Genomic DNA, 20734 nt, shown 5'->3' on the forward strand with positions numbered 1-20734 from the left:
TTCGATATTATAAATCACTAGATTTTGTAAACCACTTTTAATGGTGCTTAAAAGTATGCAACAATATGTTTATGAAGTCTTACGAAGACTGCATAATTTCACACAGCGGTTGAGCGGTTTTAAATCCAAATTTTACAAATCACTTACAAATATGTTCAAACGTATGCAACAATATATTTTAAATGCGAAAGTTCGATGGATTCATTTCGAAAGATGACGTGCTTTTTCACTGCATACTTTTGGGCACTTTTTAAGGTGATTTTAAAAACATTTTGTTTTAAATGGTCCACTTTTATTTTTAACTTCATTGGTAGCTAGTAAAACATTTAATTTCATTTAAACAAAGTTATTTAGCATTTTAAATGGTGAACGCCCCTTGCGTAGATGAGATCTTGCATTTCAAGCTGGTAATTTCTTAGAAAATGCTACATGTTTATTTCATTTTATTTTGTTGTGTGCTATCCAGCATTTGATATGCAGAGAAAAACTGCATAAGTTTTTTTTCCAAGGCTCCGATATACTTATAGTTTATACTTTGGCAAATCTCAGTTCAAGACAAAAGTAGCCAACTCAAGTTGGAAACTTTCAGTTTTTTTGTTTCGCCATTTCTGTTGCAGCTTTTGGCATTTCTTATGCAGCTGATTGCATTTGGCCAAGAGCACCGGCAACTGCAACAACACCAAGAGTAAGGCAAAAGGCAACTGCAGCTGCAATTGAATTTTATAACAAACAATTTTACGCTTTAAGCACACTAGAATTTGCTTTTGTTGTAGCTACCAATGAGGCTGCTGCCTTGAAGTGCCCGGAGTGCGTCATTGACTTTGCCTCTGGCCAAAGGCACTTCTCTACGTTCTTTTCTATTTATCGTTATTTACCATTAGCCGACTTTCACCGGACCCTCCGGCAAGGACCTGGCTTTCCTCGGACTCTGTAACGACCACAATAAGCATTCTGGGCCAACTACTTGCGCTCGCCTTTATTTTCTGCGGCTTCCTCTTTGGCAGCCTTGAGGGTAATCGTGGCCCATGAGCAGGCACAAGTTTAATAAAAAACGGGAGAATAAAAACGGAATCAATTCACCTACCCCAGCAATTATGGCCCAGCAAGTCCTGAAAGTAAAAAACTTATTCAAATGGTTCTTAATTAAATTAAGTTTTGGCCACGTGAATAAATTTGACTTAAGGAAAAGCAAATTTCGAGCTGTGAGTCCATGAACACCCATTTAATTTGCACAATAGTGTCAAAATATTGTTTAAATATATATTTTTCTTAACTAAATAGCATAAATTAAACACATTTTAATGGTTTCACTCAAATTCAAATTGAGAAATTATAAGAATTTTATGATTTCATTTAAAACTAAGTACTAATCAAAGACTCGTGTTTACTCTTTTTGAATTCTAAGCTGATTTATTGGCTGTCTTCAACAACTAATTTTGATATACTGCATGGCTACGTTATGACAGCCTCACTGAAATCATTCAGAATTTAAAGCATTTTAATAAACTTAAAGAATAAACAATTTTTCATGTTTACATTTTGTGTGAGAAAAGAGATTTATCACATTTTGTGCAGGCAGGCAACACTCGAGTCTTAAAGGTTTTTATGAAACTAAAGCTTATGCAATTTGTTAGACTTTCGTTTATATTTATTTTGGATTTGAAAAGATTTACTTGCCATATTAAATATTGTGTGGGGATTTATCGCATTAGCATTTTTTAGCACACACTCAAGGCACAAACGCTTTTTTGGGCCCGAGATTCAAGACAAAGTTTCCACTCCCACAGCTCCCACAGCCCATTCTAATCCCATTCCAGCCCCTGGTGTATAATTATTCTATCTGTCGCATATGCATGAGATCAGCTATAAGGCGAGGAACTGGGAGCCCCCGACGTCTCCATCTGGCTTTATGTATGTATATGTATTCATATTCGCAGGCCCAACTTCATCTTCTCCATCTTGGTCTTCCCACTCCGCAGCTTCATTAGCAACTTTGTGCGTATTCATTAGGAGGCGGCAACAGCAACAGGGGGCCCAGAAAACCCCCTTTTTCGGTTCCCACAGCTGCTACTGGTTGATAAAAGATTTATGCGAGCACTGATAACCCGACAAAACGCCCACATCCATAGACATACAGCCTCAATCCTGGATAAATAAACCAAAAAATGCGAGTACAAAAAATAAAGAAGAAACAACCAGAAAACCAAAAATTTCTATGGGAAAGAGTCTCAAGTCTGGTAGTCAAATATAGAAAAAAAGAAAACCGAAAATTAAAGCACATAAAGGCAGCTGCTTGATTTGGCATTCAGCACAAAAAGCGACTCCGTCAGCTGGGGCTGCTCTCCATTCCTTCCCCGATGAAAAAGCCTGTCTGTCTGAGGGCTTTGGAGGGTCCAAAACCCCCATTCGTGCCCACCCCGGCAACCGCAACTTGTTTCAGGAAATGTTTTGGCAAAATGTTTGGTAACTCGACGGCGGCTCTTTCACATGTTCATAAATTAAAATGCCGCAAATCAAATTCACATAACGCTTCAAAACACTCAAACGCCCGGCTCAAAGCGCCGGCAAAACTGACGGACAGAGGCGGCGTGGCCCCAAAAAGGGGGGCGGGCAAAAAGGAGGAAATGAAAGCCGGGCAATCCTTGAACATTGTCTAAACCGAAAAACCCAAAAACTGGCGCGCCGCTGCATGTTAAATTATGTTCACACTTTTGTGGGCTCCGCTGGCCGGACCCCAAAAAACCTCGGATCCGGACGAGGACTACGGAATACGGACTCCCGGTAGTCCGTAGTCCATATGGGAGGGCGTGGTCCTGGTCGTGGGCGTGGGAGGTTTGCATGTGCGGTTTTTATACTGGCCAACCACTTAATCTCCTTTCGGTTTATGCCGCTTCTGTCTTGGTTCGTTTTTCAAGTGAAATTTATTATATTTTAATCACTCCCCGGGGACTTGTTGTAGCAGTTAAAGCGTATTTTTTAACATTCTTTCTTTTCTTTTCTTGCCTCGGAAATATTAACAAAATTGCCTCCGCCATGGTGCTGCTTTAAATTGCTTTAAGCCCCCGACCAACCCCCCTCTCATAATTCTTCTTACGCCGCCCCCATTTTCTTGGGGGCCTTTATGGCCATGCGGCGTATACGCAACTTTCGCAATGGCAATCCTACACCCGGAACGCACTTAATCATTTTGATTGTCGTAAATGGCGCATTTTTAGTGCGTCGCAGCTCGTTTCTGCGGCTGCCGAAAAAGGAAACAGTTTCAGCTCATTAGTGATTCATTTATTTATGCTGGCCATTACTTAAGTTATTATTATATGATTAGGCGAAAGTGCGGCTGGCTCATTTATTATGCATCAGGCTTGGTTTCTTTAATGCCAAAGATCGAATTGTGTGAGTGGCAAAGGAGCTGAGCTGAAGGCCTTTGGCCCAACTGTCAGGCACACGGAACATCGATCGACTTGGACAGCTATTAGACATAATCACGGCCGATTCACACAAAGCCCAGTCAGCTGAAGAATGGCTAAAGGGTGGGTGGGGTAGTGAAAGGGGTTTTGGGGGGCTTGAAGTGCCCGAATAAATGCCTGCATGTTGAGAAAGCCAACCAACAGACGGGCAACTTCCGGGTGAAGGGGTAAAGGGGCTAGAAGCCAAGGCAAAGGCAAATCACGGCCGAGAACACACACCAAAAAACAAGAGTAACAAAAAAAAAGAAGAAACACCAAAACCAAAACCGTCAAGCCACAGGGATATATTGATTTTGCCTTTCGGGCCAACACACAACGTACATGGCCAAAAACGTGAACAAAGACAAAAATCAAAGCCGCATGCAGAACGCAGCCTGCGGCCCCAAGGAAGGAGCCTTCCTGCCGAGGAGGCTTCATCTGCCCTCCACATCCTCCTCATCTTCCCGATCCTCCTGCTCCAGCTCCATCTCACTTTCCGTCTCTATCAGTGGCTGACTCCTTTGCCAGAGCGTTAACGAGCAGTTTGATGGCCCGCAGAGCATCAAGATACTGCAATGCACTGGGAGAAAATCAGTGCGGAGAAAAAAGGTAAAAAAAGGCCTACCTTTCAGATATAAACTACGGCAGAAAAGCCAAAATGTAGTTGATTATCTCTTACATTTAAATACAAAAAATTTCGGTTTACGGATTTCTATAGTTTTGTAAATTCTCAAACTAATAACCTAGTAATAACTAAATAAGACATGAAAAAATATTTAACTGTAGCTGATTGGGGTCTCTTGGGAAGGAATCAGATCTTAGAAAAACCCAAAACTATAGTAAGAATACCTGGTATAATCATGGTTTTTTTCCTCTACAAGTTTAGTCTCTGTATGATTCTAAAAGTTTAAGGATGGGTTCTATATATATATAGATGATCTGTTGGCTAAACATGGTTGAATCAATTAAAAATATATATGTAAGATATTTTTTTTGGTTATTATAGTATTCTTTATGAAAATGTTAAGACTACAACGTATTTAAGGAAAGCCATTTACTAAAATCATTTTGAAAAGAACTAAGAGTTTCCAAATCTATCGAATTTGGGTAGTCTTATCTTTCTAAAACGGATTTTCTTGCAGTTTGGACCCGTTCACTGCTCCCTTAAATTGGCCGACCAAAGACGGCTTAAAGCCTAAACTTAAACACACAGCTTGGCCAACTGGGCCGCCCTGACCCCTCGTAGATCAACGGCACTTGTTGGCCAGTTTTTTTCCGCCAGCTCGGCATTTTTCTTCAGTTTTTTCCGAGCGTGTTTTTTAGCCCCTCCTGTTTGGTAGTACGTGTGTGTGGTAGTCGCCGGTGGTGGTGTGCAGTGTGCAAATGTCGTAACGGGGAAAGCGCAGCCACAAAGCGAAAAATAACATCGCCCCATCATCGTGATGCACGTTGACTTTGACGGCTCGCCCATGCCACCATGGATGCCACATGCAACGGCAACAATGTTTTCTCCTCGATTCGATGCGATGCGATTCGATTCGGTTGCATTCGGCTCGATTTGGACTTTCGTCCTTGTGGTGGGCCTAAGCCAAAAAAAAAAAAATAGAACAAAAAGCTGGAAAAAAATAGAAACAAAAAAGTGGCGAACAATTCTATTGATTGACAGTTTGGCAAAACGCACAGCGGCAGGGCCAACAAAAGCAAAAAGCCGAAAAGTGTAGAGCCGCAGGCGTTACCGTTGCGGATGTGCGCTTAAAAACGTTGCAAGCAACGTGAAAAAATGCTTCCTCCATTGATTTGTTATGCAGAAAGGTGCAGGCCTCGCCAGAGGCGTTGAATGTGGTGAAAAAAAATTAGGGCTACTTTTTTAAGGGGGCATACGGGGGGGTTACTCCAGAACAGCATTCAATTTGAACGCGTTGCTGCGAGAAATTCTTTAAATTTTTTGGCACACCGAGCGCAGCCAACTAATTGACTTGATTGGCGGTGCGTGATTCCCCAGGATTTGGCATGACTTGCCAAAAATTTCAAAATAGCCAAAATACCTGAGAATTTCTAGCCCCCAAAATGCTGTCAGCTTGATTGATCAATCATCATGCATGAGGCGATGTCAACTTTTTGCCCACCATTAATCACCATTAATCAAGGGCAATGGCACTTCAGCAGTCGCCAGACGCTAGGCACATATATTTAAATACTCGCTCGCCCCAACGGCTGTCTTCATTTATTTTTTATCATGCAAATTAAATTTAATTGCTTAACAAGTTGTGGCAATTGGTGGGCAAACACAGAAATCCCCTGCTGCTGCCCCAACCATAAAAGTAAAAGAGAACCCTCCACAAATTATCTGTGCTGGGCCAGGCATTGCGGCCTTTTGGGGGGGCTCAAACAATAACTAATGTCAGCCAAGCGCAAATTGCTTTATTAAATAAAGTTCAGCCAAAATAAGCAAACCAAAAAAAGGAAGTATCCCCACACACATACACATCTCAGGGGAGTGAAAAGCGGGGGGGGGATTTTGGAAAAGTCCCTGGATAGCAGGAGGAATCAGAGTAAATTGTACAATGTGGCCAGTGTTCGGGTCCGTCGTCTAATCATTGTGCACACACTCCAAAGCCTGTGAGTGGGCCAATTGCAGAGAAAGGGTTCCCAAGGCCCTGTTGGCCAGGCCAACAGCCAACAGCTAACAAAAGGACTGGTAAGGACATTGCCAGGCGGCCACAAGGACTGAAAGTATTTTTAGCTAATATCAATTTTTCATAGTTCAAAGATTTTTGCGCAGACACACCACACAAAGAATATCTATCTGTGTGCACATGTCGTGGCCATTGAGGCAATAAGAAATTTTCTGGTTTTCTGATTATAAACGATCCTCTGCAGTGTCCTCCGATATACTGTACATATAGTATATATATTTCTATGTACACTTAAAACGCAGAAAGCTCTTGGCTTTTCTTGCCATTTGATTTGTTTTTATTTGAGGCCCGGCGAGGCAGCAAAAGAAATACCGCTTATGGGGGGAAAAAGGAGACTCTTGCGTTGGGAAAGTGATAATTTATGGTCAATGAGTGCAAGGCAACATATTCAGTTTCCGACAGCCGCCACCACTATTGGGGATTTTTCCCGATCCAGGCCATGAGATTTCATTAGCTGCAGCTGTAGTTGAGGACTGGTTTTGCAATCGGGATTTCAGGCAGGTGTAGCCCGCTTTTTCAGCTCCTGTTCACCGATTCGATGTGACAATCTCAATGTATGCTCATCGTAAATTTTCACCAAGCGTTATCGGCACAGACATTCTTGCTGCTCGAATGGCCCTTATTGTATATCCTTGTACCCTTTTCAAGAGGGTGTTTTAGAATTTTTACTATATTATAACAAATAATGAGCAGGAATATTGTCTTATAAAAATTCAAATAAAATTGGTATGCATTTATTTGGAAGATTTTAAAATAAGTTAGCAAATGAACTATAGAAAGAGGTATTTTAAATTTAGATTCTATATTAAAAATTTATAAAAACAAAACACAAGAAGAAAGTCTAAAATATCATTCGATTTTAAATAAATAAACTATATTCTGCATAATTTCCACCTTGCTAAAAATATTTGAAACACATAATAGAAACATAAATAAATCCTAGAAAATTGGGAGTTAGGTACTTCTTGAATTTTTCCATAATTGAACAAATACTTGATATAATACAACTGCACAACTGAATATATTTAGTGTAATATCACATATATTCTTTATTTTAAGTAATCTTATGTATATCCCCTCCTTTGAGACTTTGGATTGTTAGGGATCCTTCGACTTGTTCCCATAAATCCAAGGGTATTTCAACAACACCATGCCAAAGTTTCAGCCTCCCAATTCAGCTCAGTTTTGTGCCGCAGGAGTTGGTCCTGTGTGTCACTCTTCTTGGCCAACTTGCAGCTGCATTGTTTATGTGCCCTGGCCTGGCTGAAGTCGTGTAAATTCTCCCCTTCATCTAATGGCAAATTTATTTGGTTCGTAAACAGTTTTTTGGCAAGCACACACGCACACGTACACCCAGGGATATATCGAAGATACTGCGAGGCGTTGGGGGATATATCTTTTCTCGGCTGCCGCTGGCTCTTGTATTGTCTGTGCTTCAGCTTTTGCCTCTGCAGAAGTCAACTTGGATTGCATGTAATTCCTGTGTCAGCCTGAAATTGAATTCCATTCCCAGCCACAGTGGAGTGTGGGTAAGCCGAACTTGCTAATAATGCATGCAGTGGTAGCAACTTTTCCAACTAAGCCAACAGGTTAGACATTCGGCTCACTGAGTGATTGTCTAACTGTCTGTCTGATGTTTGTTTGCTTGCTGCTTTTACCGTAGACTCGTACTGCCATTGGTTTCTGATCAAATTTCGTATGCGTGTGCGGTGGTCTTGTTTTCCAGTTTAATTGCACAAATCCATTACGCATACGCAGCGTTTGTCGGGTTGGCAAAAGGGGAGTAGCGAAATTAATTTTTCTCAGCCGCAAAATTGAAACCGAACAGCGTCGAAGCGCGTCGGCAAATTTACACACCATTAAGTAGTTTGCCAACAAAAAGGTGTGTGTGTGTTTCAGTTGGCCCACCAATCCAGCAATCCAGCAATCCACCCACGCACACACATCCTCCACATATGATCCACATGGGTAGTCATTGTAATTTGATATTATGCTGCCAAATGGCGGCATGTGCTGCCTGGATGATAGTGGAAACACAATGGCACTGGCAACTGATTCAGAACACTCGACTCGCAACGAATCCTTGCGAATCCTTACGTTTGCCTGGTCTGATAGAGCAAAATAAGCAAAGAAATATAATAAAATAAAACCCAATATCCTGTAGCCTGACTGTGCCTGTGCATGTGAACTGTTCACTGCTCACTGTTCACTATTCAATTCGCTCATTTCATTAAGTTTCTTGTCGCACTCAAGCACTTGACGTTGACAACGTGCCGTATGCGCAATATGGGTGTTGTAAGTGGGTGGAGCCCCATGTTTATCAGGCCGCATAACGATGTGTCACTTGTGCGTGGCACTGAATAGAGAGCCAGGAACCTGGAACCTGGAACCTGAGGATGGCCCATCTGTGTAGAGGGAGTTGGGAGTCTGCTATATGGTATAGGGAGTTTTGTAGCCTGCACACACTGCATATTGATATGCTAATCGAGCTGGCAACAAAAGCAACCAAAGCAACCCGGCAAATCGCCGGGCAAAAACGAACTTCGTGTGTGTTTGCACGCCTAATGGCACAAAGACAAAAGCTCGCCGCTCAAATGGCAAAAACGCAGAGCGTGATGTCCTGTTTGTTGGTCCTGGCTTTCGAGGTGGGTAAGCGCTATTAAGCGCATTATTTAGCTTTGGACACAATGGTAACACCCACACAACAACAGCCACACACAACAACTGTGTAGATAAGCACTTTTGACGCTGTAATGGCTCCGCTGACCACTTTGTATCCTGGTGTAGCCATATGCTAGTCCTTTTTCCCCCTCCCACCCACACACACACACACACACACACATCCAAAGTGCCCTTAAGTGTCCTGGGCAGGCCACATAAGCGACGACACCTAAGCAAAACACGCAAACAACCAAGTCAAGCCGAGTCCTTGTTGTCCTGAAGTCCTGACGTCCTGGCGTCCATTTGGCGTGAGAGGCGCCTCCATTGATATGCCAAAACTCAACGAGGTTACAGCCCATGTCTGCGGTTAGTTTCGGGTTCCAACTAAGTCCGCTCGATTTGGTCTGCTCCCGAAACCTCAGGGACAACGGATACCAACCAAATGAATCATTAATTTGGTAGCCCCTTACTTTTGCATCGTCTTGTTCAAGTATCTTTTAAGTACTTATAACACCCAAAAATAATCAAATAGTTCCACTTACTCTAATAAAAATATCCAACAGCTGGGTTTTCATTCGTCCTATAATTTATTTGGAAATTCTTTATATCATATCATAATATTTATCGCAAAAAATAATCAACTAAGCACAGGCATCAACAAACTCTTGAAAATGTATTTTCCTTTTAGAAACTACCTTACAATTGAAAATAAACCAGTGTATATCTTCTCTTGCAAAATTTCTACAATATTTATCTACAAAATAAATACAAAATGTTTGTCTTAAGGCGATAAAAACTAGTCCCCAACTAAAAGTAAACCAAAATGGTATTAATACATTTTTTATGGACTTTGCAAACTTTATTAAACAAGACTTGGAAATCTTAAGCATTGCTTATAAATCTCTGGTAATTTTGCTAAAACCCTCACAACTAGTTGACTTTGCAAAACAATTTCTTGGTTTTAATAAAAGTAAACAACCGAGCTTAGTGGGCAAACACCCCAAAAAAGGACATAAAATTGGGTAGAAAAGAATGCAATTTTCGTGCCTATTCAGAGGACAACGCGTATTACTCAAAAAGGAATTAACTTTTCCCTCACCCATCCCCATAAGTATTCCATTTGGAGTATGGTAGGGGATACAGAAGGCCTTCTTTCACAGATGAGCTCACGTTAATCCCCAAATCTGCCCAAGTGCTGCTCCTGTCTCTCCAAAAACAACAACAAAGGGCAAAAATAACAGATTCTAGGCGTAAGAAGCACGCACACAAATTTAGCTAGAAGATGGAATGGGCATGAGCATTACGCACATTCTGACAATGTACACACTGAGCTTCGGTACATGGCTGCGTATACGCAATATGGCTCCACTTTCCTTTTAATATGAATGCTAATAGGCTAAGTCGGGATTTCTCTGGACGTTCTCGGTCCCGGGGTCTCCATCTCCATTTCGGTGCTCCTCGAAATGTAATTTTCCCACAATTTTTGTTCACTTTACGCATGGGGGCCAGACAATGCCCAGAGACCGAATGAATGGAACACTTGGCAATATGGTGCAGAAAAGCGAGAGCGACACACAATGGCCAAGCCATTTTTATCGCTTTCTATGCCGGGGCTTACGTTCTGCAGTTAACCAGCGAAGCCCGAGCCCAAGTGTAAGCCCACTGAGGATGGCATTCCGTTCCCCCACTCACTGACATTTAATATGACTTTACTTACGCAGCCAGCCACCGAAAAAAACCCAGAAGAAATCTTTCTCGTATTATGCAAACGTCTTAGCCGGAGCAGTGACCCCCGATGACCCAAAGCCAGCAAATACACATAAATATTGGCCAATGCGTATGTACATTTGGTCCTTCTACACTGCTAAAATCACAGTTTATAACATAGCTCATAGTTTATGGTTAGGCAAATGTTGGCAGGCAGTATTAAAAAGAAGCTTTTGGTATATGATATCAAGATACATTTTCTGTATGCATGGAATAATTTAAATAGTTTAAGTTATGAACAATTTTATTTTATTTTTTAGGCAGCTGGACGAGACTCACACCTTATGATCAAATTTTCCTTCGTTCCTTTGTGCAATTTATTTTTATTTGAGAGTAAATTAATAGTCTAGTTTAATCTGCACTTCTTTTTATTAAATCGTTTGTCGAGAAGTACATACAACATTTTTGCATATTTTTAAAAATAATCTACAAGATACAATTTAAAAAAAAACTTCAACATTTAGCTACCATTTAAATATTACTTATAAAACCCTTTTTACACTTGTTTTATTTTTTATGAACTGAGAGGAGTTCTTCCAGCAACAGAAGAATGAGCTTACAGCTGAACAACATTTTAGGAATTTATAATTTAAATCATGTTTATGTTTCCATGACTTGCTAAAATAAATCCAGATAGATAGTCAAAAATTAAGCCAGTGTTATAAGGCCATTATTAATAAAAACTCTAAAGTGGTTTAATGTTTAAATGCATTTTAATTTCAAGCGTGGCTCTTTGAATTTTTTTTCTCAGTGTACTCATCTAAACTACGTATGTATCTTCCTGTATGAGCCATCTTTCGTTGTTAACATTCTTGCACTCTAATTTAGGCCATTTTCTATTGTGGCTATTTCTTTTGCTGCAGGACGTACGTATTCGGCGGCGAAGGATGTTTATCGTGGAATTTACGCCATGTATCCGTATCCCGGCAGCTATAATTGGCTGTTAGGTCCGTTAAGATTGCGCTTCAATTTCAGATAGGTGACATTTCGTTGCATTTTAATGAGCTTCATTCCGGGCGGCGCCTCACCACGCCACGCCATGGCCATTCCATTTCATCAGCGGCTTATCGACTTATCTGCCGCCTGGTAATTGCGTGCTAAATTTTATGCTGACTTCGGCCAAAACACAAAGGCAGAGTTCGTTCCATCCACCTAGGTCATAAAATGGCTGCCTAAAAATCTGTCCAAGCAGCCGGTTTTATGAATGCATGGAATATGTATGGCCTAATCATAGGCAGTGCGCCCCGCCAGTCAGATGTGTCTAAATAATTCAAGTGTTTCGAATAAACACATTTAAACAGGTCGACGCCGAAAGCCAAAAAGTCAAAGCCAAAGGGCGCCGCACACAAAAAGCAACTTTCGGCATTAACAAAGAGCAACAAAAAGCGGGCTCAAACGGGGCAAAAGACCGCATAAATGATGCAAAGTATTCTTTTTTGCCACACTTTTCCTACTCCAAACAAGTTTAAACAAAAATCTCTTGTTTTGGGGTAATGAAACTGCAAGGAGGCGGCTCCAAGCAAGGACATGGCGGAAGGAAGGGAGGAGAAACCAGCCTGTAGCCTGTTTTCTGCTGCCTGTTTTCTGCTGCCTACACCTGCTGACAAAGACATTTACTCAAAAAGTTTTGTGCCGGCAGAGGGCAAAATAAAAGGCCAAAACAAGGAGGTGGTGCTGGTGGTATCCACAAAACTGGGACACCGGGGGCCACGACAACAGGCATTCCTGGCAAAACGCCCGCGCCCATTAAGGGAGCCCGCAAAGGGCGCGTTTTTCATTACCATCGATGGGGTGGTTGGGTTTGGGCTCTTTTCGGTCTTAAAAACACCGGGTAGAAGGCAACAAAAGTCAAGGATACTGTCAAAAACTGCCGGCGGGCATTTCCTCACTTTCCATTTCACTTGTCCTTGCAATCGTCTCCGTCTGTCGACTGTTTCTTTCTTGTGTTTTTTAGCTTTTTCTGTTTTGGATTTAATTATTTGGGTTCCTGCGGGCATTCCAGACCCTCTACACACCGAAACCGTGAATAAAAATAATAAAGGAAGTGTTGTCGTTTTTATTTGTACTCCCTTTCAAATGAACAGCCAAAAAAGATATCCATTCTCTCTCTATTCATTTATATTTAAATGTATATGCGCTTATATTTGTTATGGCCACATTCATTTATTATTCGATTTGTTCACTTAATTAAACCGAATTTAATCACAGCCGAAAATTGTTTATTTATTTGCTTATGTGTATCTTAGGCAATTAGACAAAAGACTGGCTGAATTGTCTACCACAATGGCCACGTTAAATTTAAATAATAAACAATCATAATTAGGTGGCAGAACAATTTATTATCATAGGCAAATTCGGCTTTTAAATGGGCTCCATTATGTTTATTAATGCAAAATCATTTACCGAGGAAGTCAGATAACTTAATGCCATAGATACGGCTTTTTTGGGTATGAAAAACGCTTTAATTTAGACATTTGGCATCTTATCTTTTGAAAAAAGTTGGTTTTAAGTGGAAAATAGTTTGACAATTTTATTAAATGTACTTTCTTTGAAATAAATATTTTTGATAGCTTCCTATCTGTCATTAATTTTGAATGATTACAACCTGCCAACTCGAATCCTCTATGAATCCAATAAATTGCCAACCATAAATGTCAACTCAACCACATATTTTGAATCAAACATTTGCTGTTGCCTGTCCGAGAAAATATTTCATTAATTTTCTATTTCGATGTGGTTTCCTTTCTCTTTAGACCTGAATTATTGCATGTTTATTGCAAAATGTCTCTAAAATTGATACTTATTAGAAAGGATAGTTAGTTTAAAAATTATAAGTAATTGAATGTTCGCCTTATCTTTAATAAGACATAATTAAGCATTGTAAAAATGTACCAATCCAGTTGACTTAAAAGAGGTGCTTAAATAGCATACAACACGAAATGTTTTATCTATAAAATTGATAAGTTAAATGGAAAATCAGGTAAGAAAATTGTAGTTAGTAAAAATTATACAAAATTATATGTTTATATACAGAGAATTACCTTATCTTTTATATCACATTAATTACGCATTTAAAAACAGTACCAATCGAGCTGACTTAAAAAGGTGCTTAAACAGAACACGTCACGAAATGTCCTATCCATAAAATTGGAAAGTGAAATTAAATGGTATGGAAAATTAGGTAGGATGAAAATGCTTATATCGTATAGTGCAACTGACCCCTCGTCTAATTAGCAGCACGCACACACATGCAGTGGCACAAACACACATGAGCCCAGTCCTATAACAACAGCTTACAATTTAAGCTAATTACGTGGTGCACGTGAGGCTATGATTTAGCGTTTAGCATTGCAATTAAGCCGACAACTGGGGAAAGGGGCATTTCTGGCCAGAACCTGAGCCAGCCTTATCATATCAGAACCGGCACGCAAAGCAGGTCCCAAGTAGAGTGTGTCAAACCATAATGGACAAGGGCGACAATAAAACCCGCGAGGAAAACAAATGCCTGGGAATAAAACAAAAGCCAATGCCCGTTGACAAGTTGCGAAGGCCAACACACTCGTTGCTCGGGGAGAAATTAAAGAGAAAAAAAGGACCTTATTCAAAGGCCTAAGGATAACCAAAACGCGGATGCGTGCACGGCGGACGTTAGTGGGTTAAGTTATGGGCCCACGACCGCAACGAAACGCGAAACTATGGGGGCGTGGCCAGAGAAGTGCAACAATTAAATTTAATTACCAGTGTCATAAATATGCCATGTCATACTCAAGCCCACAAAGCCCCCAACCAACCAGCCAACCACCCACCCACATACACAGCCCCCAAACGAAATGCAATGGCAATTGCCTAAGCAAAATAATCAAATAACATTCGGCCATTCGGAGCCCGAAAGCGATTCACAGAGCCACACAACCGAAATGCCAACCAAAAAGCCAGTCATCCAACGTGTAAATTACCACTGCACAAATTAATTATTCAAATGTGCACACTCGAATGGCTAAACAAACGACGCATCTGTGAGTGTGCGGGCCTTGGCATTAGGCCGGCCCGAAAATGCAGCTAACTGGGCCAACTGCCACTGGAACTCCAGCGGCAAATGCAACTGCAACTGCATCTGCAGCAGCAGCAGCAGAGGCAGCATCAACGGCATCCTAATTAGCCGTAATAAAGCGCCTAAGCATGGATTTCGGTCGAGCGCAGCCTGGCTAACCGAAATTGCAGCATAATTTGAAGTCCAACCGAATACTGTGAAATCAAGCATCAGCAGCGGGCTAAATTTATAAGGAGATGAGGCTAAACTAATTTCCCACGATTCTTGGTTGGCCTTGCTTTGAGAAATCTTCTCGGAATCAGCTTAAATTTTCTCGGATTATTTCCAGAACTGCTAGATGAGGTCTTAAGAAGTTTTGGTTGTCGATTTTATAGAAATAATACTTTTGCTACAGATGGGAAAATGAAATAATGGGGGTTGCCACAGAAATCTCTAGGGGTTTGTTATCACCAAAAAGGTGTCAGAATAAAGTAGTGAACTTTTTTTGTTGCACACGTCGTGTTGCAGGCGTCTTTATAAGAGATTTTAAGAACCTTTACTTATAATGAGTGTATCACTTTATGAATAATTAAAAAAAAAGTTAATCTCCAAAATAGCTTGTTGCATACTTTTAAACACCTTTATAAGCGAATTAAAGTCCCTTGTACTTTAGTTATAATTATTTTATGATTTTAAAAACAACTTCCGTTTAATCAAAATTTGATTAAATAACGCCTTCTTGAATATAAGTTGTTGCATACTTTTAAACACCTTTAGTATCCATATAAATACCCTTGTCCCTTAATAAGAATTGTATTATGATTTTAAGAATAATTTCAATTTAGGCGACAAGTATTTCGATTTTCTTCAATTTTTAAAACAGAAAATCCAATAAGTTACCATATAATATTGCCCAATTCCATTTTCGCTTGACAAAAGTCCTGTGTGAAAGCTATTGACTTTTGTTAGCTTAAGTGCCACCTTGTGAATATATTGACAATAAAAGAATTCGTAGCATACTTTTCTGCACCGGCTGCAGAATTAGCCATTAGCAAATCAAAGATCGTGTTTACCCCTCCGTAATTCGCAGCCCCGAAGACGTTTTCATATTTTCACTATTTTCACGCTCATTATGCGCCAGGCAACGCTCATTGCCCTCGATTCTTGGATTGTTGGGTTCTTGGTTCCCGGGTTCTTGGGTTCTTGGTTCTTGGCCCTCTTACAGCAATTACCTGAGCTGCTGGCTCATTTTTATTTTCCTTCTCGCGCTACGATTGCTGCCACATTTATTTTACTTACTCGCTGCTTCTGCCATTTCTGTTGCTTTTCCCTTTTTTTTATTTCTATTTTTTGGTATTTTTGCCATTTCAGCTGGCCGCAAACAAAAGGAGGAGGCAGTGGAAAGCGTGGCTTGGCGTCATAATGAGCTCAAATTTATTGGGTCATTTGGAAAATACGAGAAATCTACTACTGCGAACGGCTCCTCCGCTTCATGCGAGCCATGGACATTCCTTATTTTCCTCCTGCCATTTAGCCAGAAATTTTAACATCAAGCAAAAATACACACCGAAAGGAAGAAAATAAAGAGCACCCCTAAAATGGTTGCTTATTATGGCATCTAGATTTCGTTCTCCTTTCGTTTATATTTTTAATTAGTCAATAGTTGGAAATGTGGGCTAAGGGAAAAACTATATATGTGCACCGGTCAAGGGAAAATGAACTGTGAAATGGGGAGCTGGCGGAAATGGTCGAAAGAAAGCTAATTCATATTTATTTGTGAATTGTAAACGGGCTTCGAAAGGATAGCAGAACAAAAGTCGTATTAGTTTGCTCTTTGATTAAGGACACAGAAACAGTTTCCAAAAACTAAGCAGCTTAAAAGGTGGCCAACATATAGCAATATGTGTGCGAACCACTCGATCTTAAAGTGATTATATTCCAGGCTCTTACTTCCTCACATAATTATTATTATTACTATTGTGAGGATGTGTACTTGAGCTAGTGCCTTAGTCACTAAGTGACCAAATAATTCCCCTGCCAACAGCTCTATTAATCTCTCATCCAGCAAATACAATTTGTAATTAAATGTCGGTAATTAATTATGAATTCCAGTGTGGCGAGTGAACAAGGTCCGCCCGATTTCACATTTATCAATTGGCCTAGGAACAGGAAGGATGAGAAAGGACGAGGAGTATGGCAGGACCGGAATCATAGGTAATAACCAAGAACCAATCGATGCACGGACAATTGAATTAAAGCCAATTGCAGCCAGTGCGTGTGCAACGTTTTATTGTTATGAATTATGTTTTGTTATTATGGCCATCGACTGCGGGACAAGCCAATATAATCGACCATATGCACGGGGACCTGGAAACTCTAGATGGCCTTAACTGAACCCAGCAGAAATGTTGGCTAGTTGTCTGCTCTGTGCGGTTGCCCCGTGTGGATGCTACTATTTACATTATTCCATTATTATGGAATATTTTCCTACTATATCCTACTATACATATGTGTGTGTGTGCTAACGCTTGTGCGGTCTTGTTTAATTAGCCAAATTTATGTACGAATGCTTTAAAACAATTACCACAACAGCAGTGCCACAGCCACGCCCACACGCCAAAACGCCCCCATAAACATGAGATATGCGTACGGAATTTTGAATAACAATTGGAACTTAATAGAGTTGCCTGCTCTTAAATTAAATTGCATTTTGTATGTGTGGGTCTAATAAGTGGGGGCTCTGCAGGAGAATTAATGGCCAGCAGTCAGGCAAGGATCTGGAATTCGGGATCCTGGGGGTCCTGAATAATGGCTGTCGAACCCAACCAGCCAACCAGCCAACCGATGAATGCACCTCGATAAACATAAATATAAATATGAATGTCTTTAACTATTATGCCATGTGATTGCTGTGGCTTTCGTGTGTCTTTAATTATTTAACCATTATGGGCGTTGACTTATTTATGCCCGCCTGTTCGCTTTTATGTACGTGAAGATATATATGTTGGCTCCTCGATTTTCATCCGCGGGCGGGACGAACTTATTTATTGATATGTCTTTCATTTTTAAGCTCCGGCGGCTGCCCGCAGTATTAAACGGAAATTAAAGTTGCCGAGATATACATATATATTGCCTGGGCGAAGAGATACATGTGCGATATGCATGCGTTTATTTTAAAACCCCATTTTCACCGCATATATATTTACACACTGCTTCTTTGACCTCAGTCCTTTTGTAAGGGAGAATATTTTGTTACAGTATAAAAACACAAGGGAGGGGAGTTATAGAGAAGAATTACAGAGAAGAATATGCCTGAATAAATACACCTAAAAGAGTAAATTTTACCAAATTAATGGTAGATTATTAAATACTATTTTGTATTATTTTATCTACCCGTACACACTATTTGTTATTTATTTTATACATATTTGACAATTTTATTAAGCAAAGTTAATCCGTTTTTAATGCGATCGACAATGATGAGTTTTGATGAACGTTTTTTTCAAAATTTCATTTAATTACAGCCTTAAAGCCGGCACTTTTGGCCAACAAAATTCCAGGCCGCAAACTTTATCCGCGACCATTCATAATTTATACAGATATCAATCGGTTAAGCTCGACTGGCATATTATGCGAGTAAACGAACTGTGATTGTCACATCGAGAGCTTTGCTTTTCCTTTTGGATTTATGCCATTTCAATCAGATTCGCTGTTTGTTTTTACAGCTTCCGCATAATTGTTTTCTATATAAACTTCAGTTTTACAATGTTTCAAACCTTTTTGCAATTCGCAATTTGCACTGGCCAAAGCCTACGGCAAATGGCAATTTATGGCAAAATAAAAAAATGATAAACTGGCAACACATCGAAATAAAATAGAATCCTGGCAGCCAATTGAAGTGCGAAAACACATCATACATATTTTTAATTAATTGTTAAAAAATACAAACAATAAAGCAGCAACGGAGCATAATACAAGAAATGCCGCAAAAAAAAAAAACAATCGCATAGCTTTATTTTATATTAATTATGCAGTTGAATGATTGCAGCGCGGACATTTAAAATGCAGCAGGAGTAGTGAAACAAAAACAATGACTGCAATTAAATCGTGCAATTGCTTTATTTTCCATAATACCACTCGTCAACGAGATATGGCAGATATATGCGGATATAGCTGGATGTGCATATGAATAATTGTATTAAGGACTCCACTCTCAACAGGTGAAACGGGACTTACCTTCAAAAAACTGGGGGTTTTTCGGTTTTGTGTCCTTTAGCCTGACTAAGCACTTTGACCCGATTGTTCGTTTGTTTATTTGTTTGCCTGGCTTTATTTATGGCTGTTTTGGCTTGACACACACACCCAATCTACGAGTTATACTTATTTTTTCGGGGTTTTGGATCACTGGGGCCTCACAGGACACACATAGGATATGTCACTTTAATATGCGCACGGTTGCGTCGTGGAGTCCTAATTTAAAATGCCGCACAATTTTCCGAGTGCAAATATTTAAATATTTTATTTCCCAGCGCTGATTGTTTACGTTTCGCCCTCTGGCTGGTAATTTCCACTCTTAATTTAATTAAAAATCTTCGTCTTGCTGGCGCTTTTTTGTTGGGCTGCGGTTAATCACAATTTATGGCGGCCTGTGTGTGTGTGTGTATGGAGGAGTGTATGAAGTTTGCAATTGCCAGTGCTAAATTCTTGGCCGGCGGTGTAGGCCCAACGGTATTTCGCGAGAGAAAGAGCGGGCGACTTTGGCAGTGCGATAGAAAGAGCGCGCGTGTGGGTGCCAAAAAAAACGGTAAAGGACGACGCGAGAGAAGAAGTTCGAATCAGTTTCAGAACCGAAATCCCGAACCGCAAGTTTTGTTTACCGGTTTTTAAGACCAATAAACTTTTGGCAATATAAAAGTTATTCCAGGGTTTATTTTAAGGATCATCCACACCTCAACTTTAATAACACTTGATACTTTAAAGTATTTTAGAGTTGATTTCTCTGAGATCGCTTTAGCGAATTCAATTCAACACGTATTATTCAAGGCAGAGATAATAATATATCGCTGTGTACGATTTTCGACTTGATACGGTGCAAATTCAATTTAAACACTTATTTTTTGGTGGCAATGGGACGAGAGAGCACAACCGTCTGCTAGCGCGTTTCGAATGGAACTGAAGACCGTACGATTCAGTGTTCGTAGGTGGCACGACGACAGCCGAACTGGCCTTCGGCAACCACTCGTTGATTCAACAGTTTGCCGACGCCAGGACGAAACAGGACGAAAGGATGTGGGGGGGGAGGGTGCGAACGAACGACCAGCACAATGTAATTGGTATTAGAGCCTCTTCTGCCCCATGTGTTTGTTGCTGTTGCTCTTTTTTTGCCCGCCGTTCGACAGCCGCAATAAATGTGTGCCACAAGCAAAGAGAAAATTTCTCACAGGGTGGGGGTGTTCTGTGGATCTTAAGAGAGAATACTGGGTGTGCTATGGAACCCATTCAAGGAGAAATAGTCAGGGAATATTCCATTTGGAAGTTATTTCTTAAATACTATTTTATTTTGATTTATTTAAGTTTAAAAAAATACAAAACTTGTGGTTTTCTACAAAAAATTTCAAAATTACCTTCTTAAAGTTCCCATCTTGACTTATATTTGATATTTTTAAAGAAATTAGTATAACATTTATTTTATTTTTAATATAACATAATTCACCATTCGATTATCCTGCATCCGCATTAACTGACTTTATTTTGGTTAACCCAATTTCAAATAAAATAGTGCTGTCAAAGTCCCTCTAAGGATTTGAAAGCTTAAAGCTTTTAAAAGCGTCATATACAGTAACGTTTTTGGTAATATCCCATTGTACTTGCTAAACAGGGACTTTTTCTCTTTATTTGATCTCATTTCAAAAGTTAAGCCACTATATTTGTTAAGCAACTTTTTTTAAATTAACAACATCCTTTCATAGTAAATCGTGTAAGAAGTATTAAGATTAATATTATAATTTTAATAACCTTTAACCCTTTTTGATAAAAATCAAGCAACTGGAAAACAAGATCTTAAAACAAGTTATAATATATACAATATAATAAAAGCGCAGTAAAGAAACTTACGAATGTATTGATTGATTAAAGGG

At 39.9% G+C, this 20734-nt stretch overlaps 1 protein-coding gene across 1 annotated transcript in view; it reads right to left on the reverse strand.

Annotated features, from left to right (window-relative positions):
* The window catches only part of LOC119562096 (limbic system-associated membrane protein), a 134095-nt gene extending 114341 nt beyond the window's left edge, over positions 1 to 19754 (reverse strand). The window contains exon 1 of the mRNA XM_037875395.1: positions 18834 to 19754. The gene's annotated coding sequence lies outside the window, so the exon portion shown is untranslated. The remainder of the gene's footprint in view (positions 1 to 18833) is intronic.
* Positions 19755 to 20734: the final 980 nt, after the last annotated feature.

Source organism: Drosophila subpulchrella, chromosome 3R, assembly GCF_014743375.2.
Source record: "Drosophila subpulchrella strain 33 F10 #4 breed RU33 chromosome 3R, RU_Dsub_v1.1 Primary Assembly, whole genome shotgun sequence".
NCBI lineage: Eukaryota > Metazoa > Arthropoda > Insecta > Diptera > Drosophilidae > Drosophila > Drosophila subpulchrella.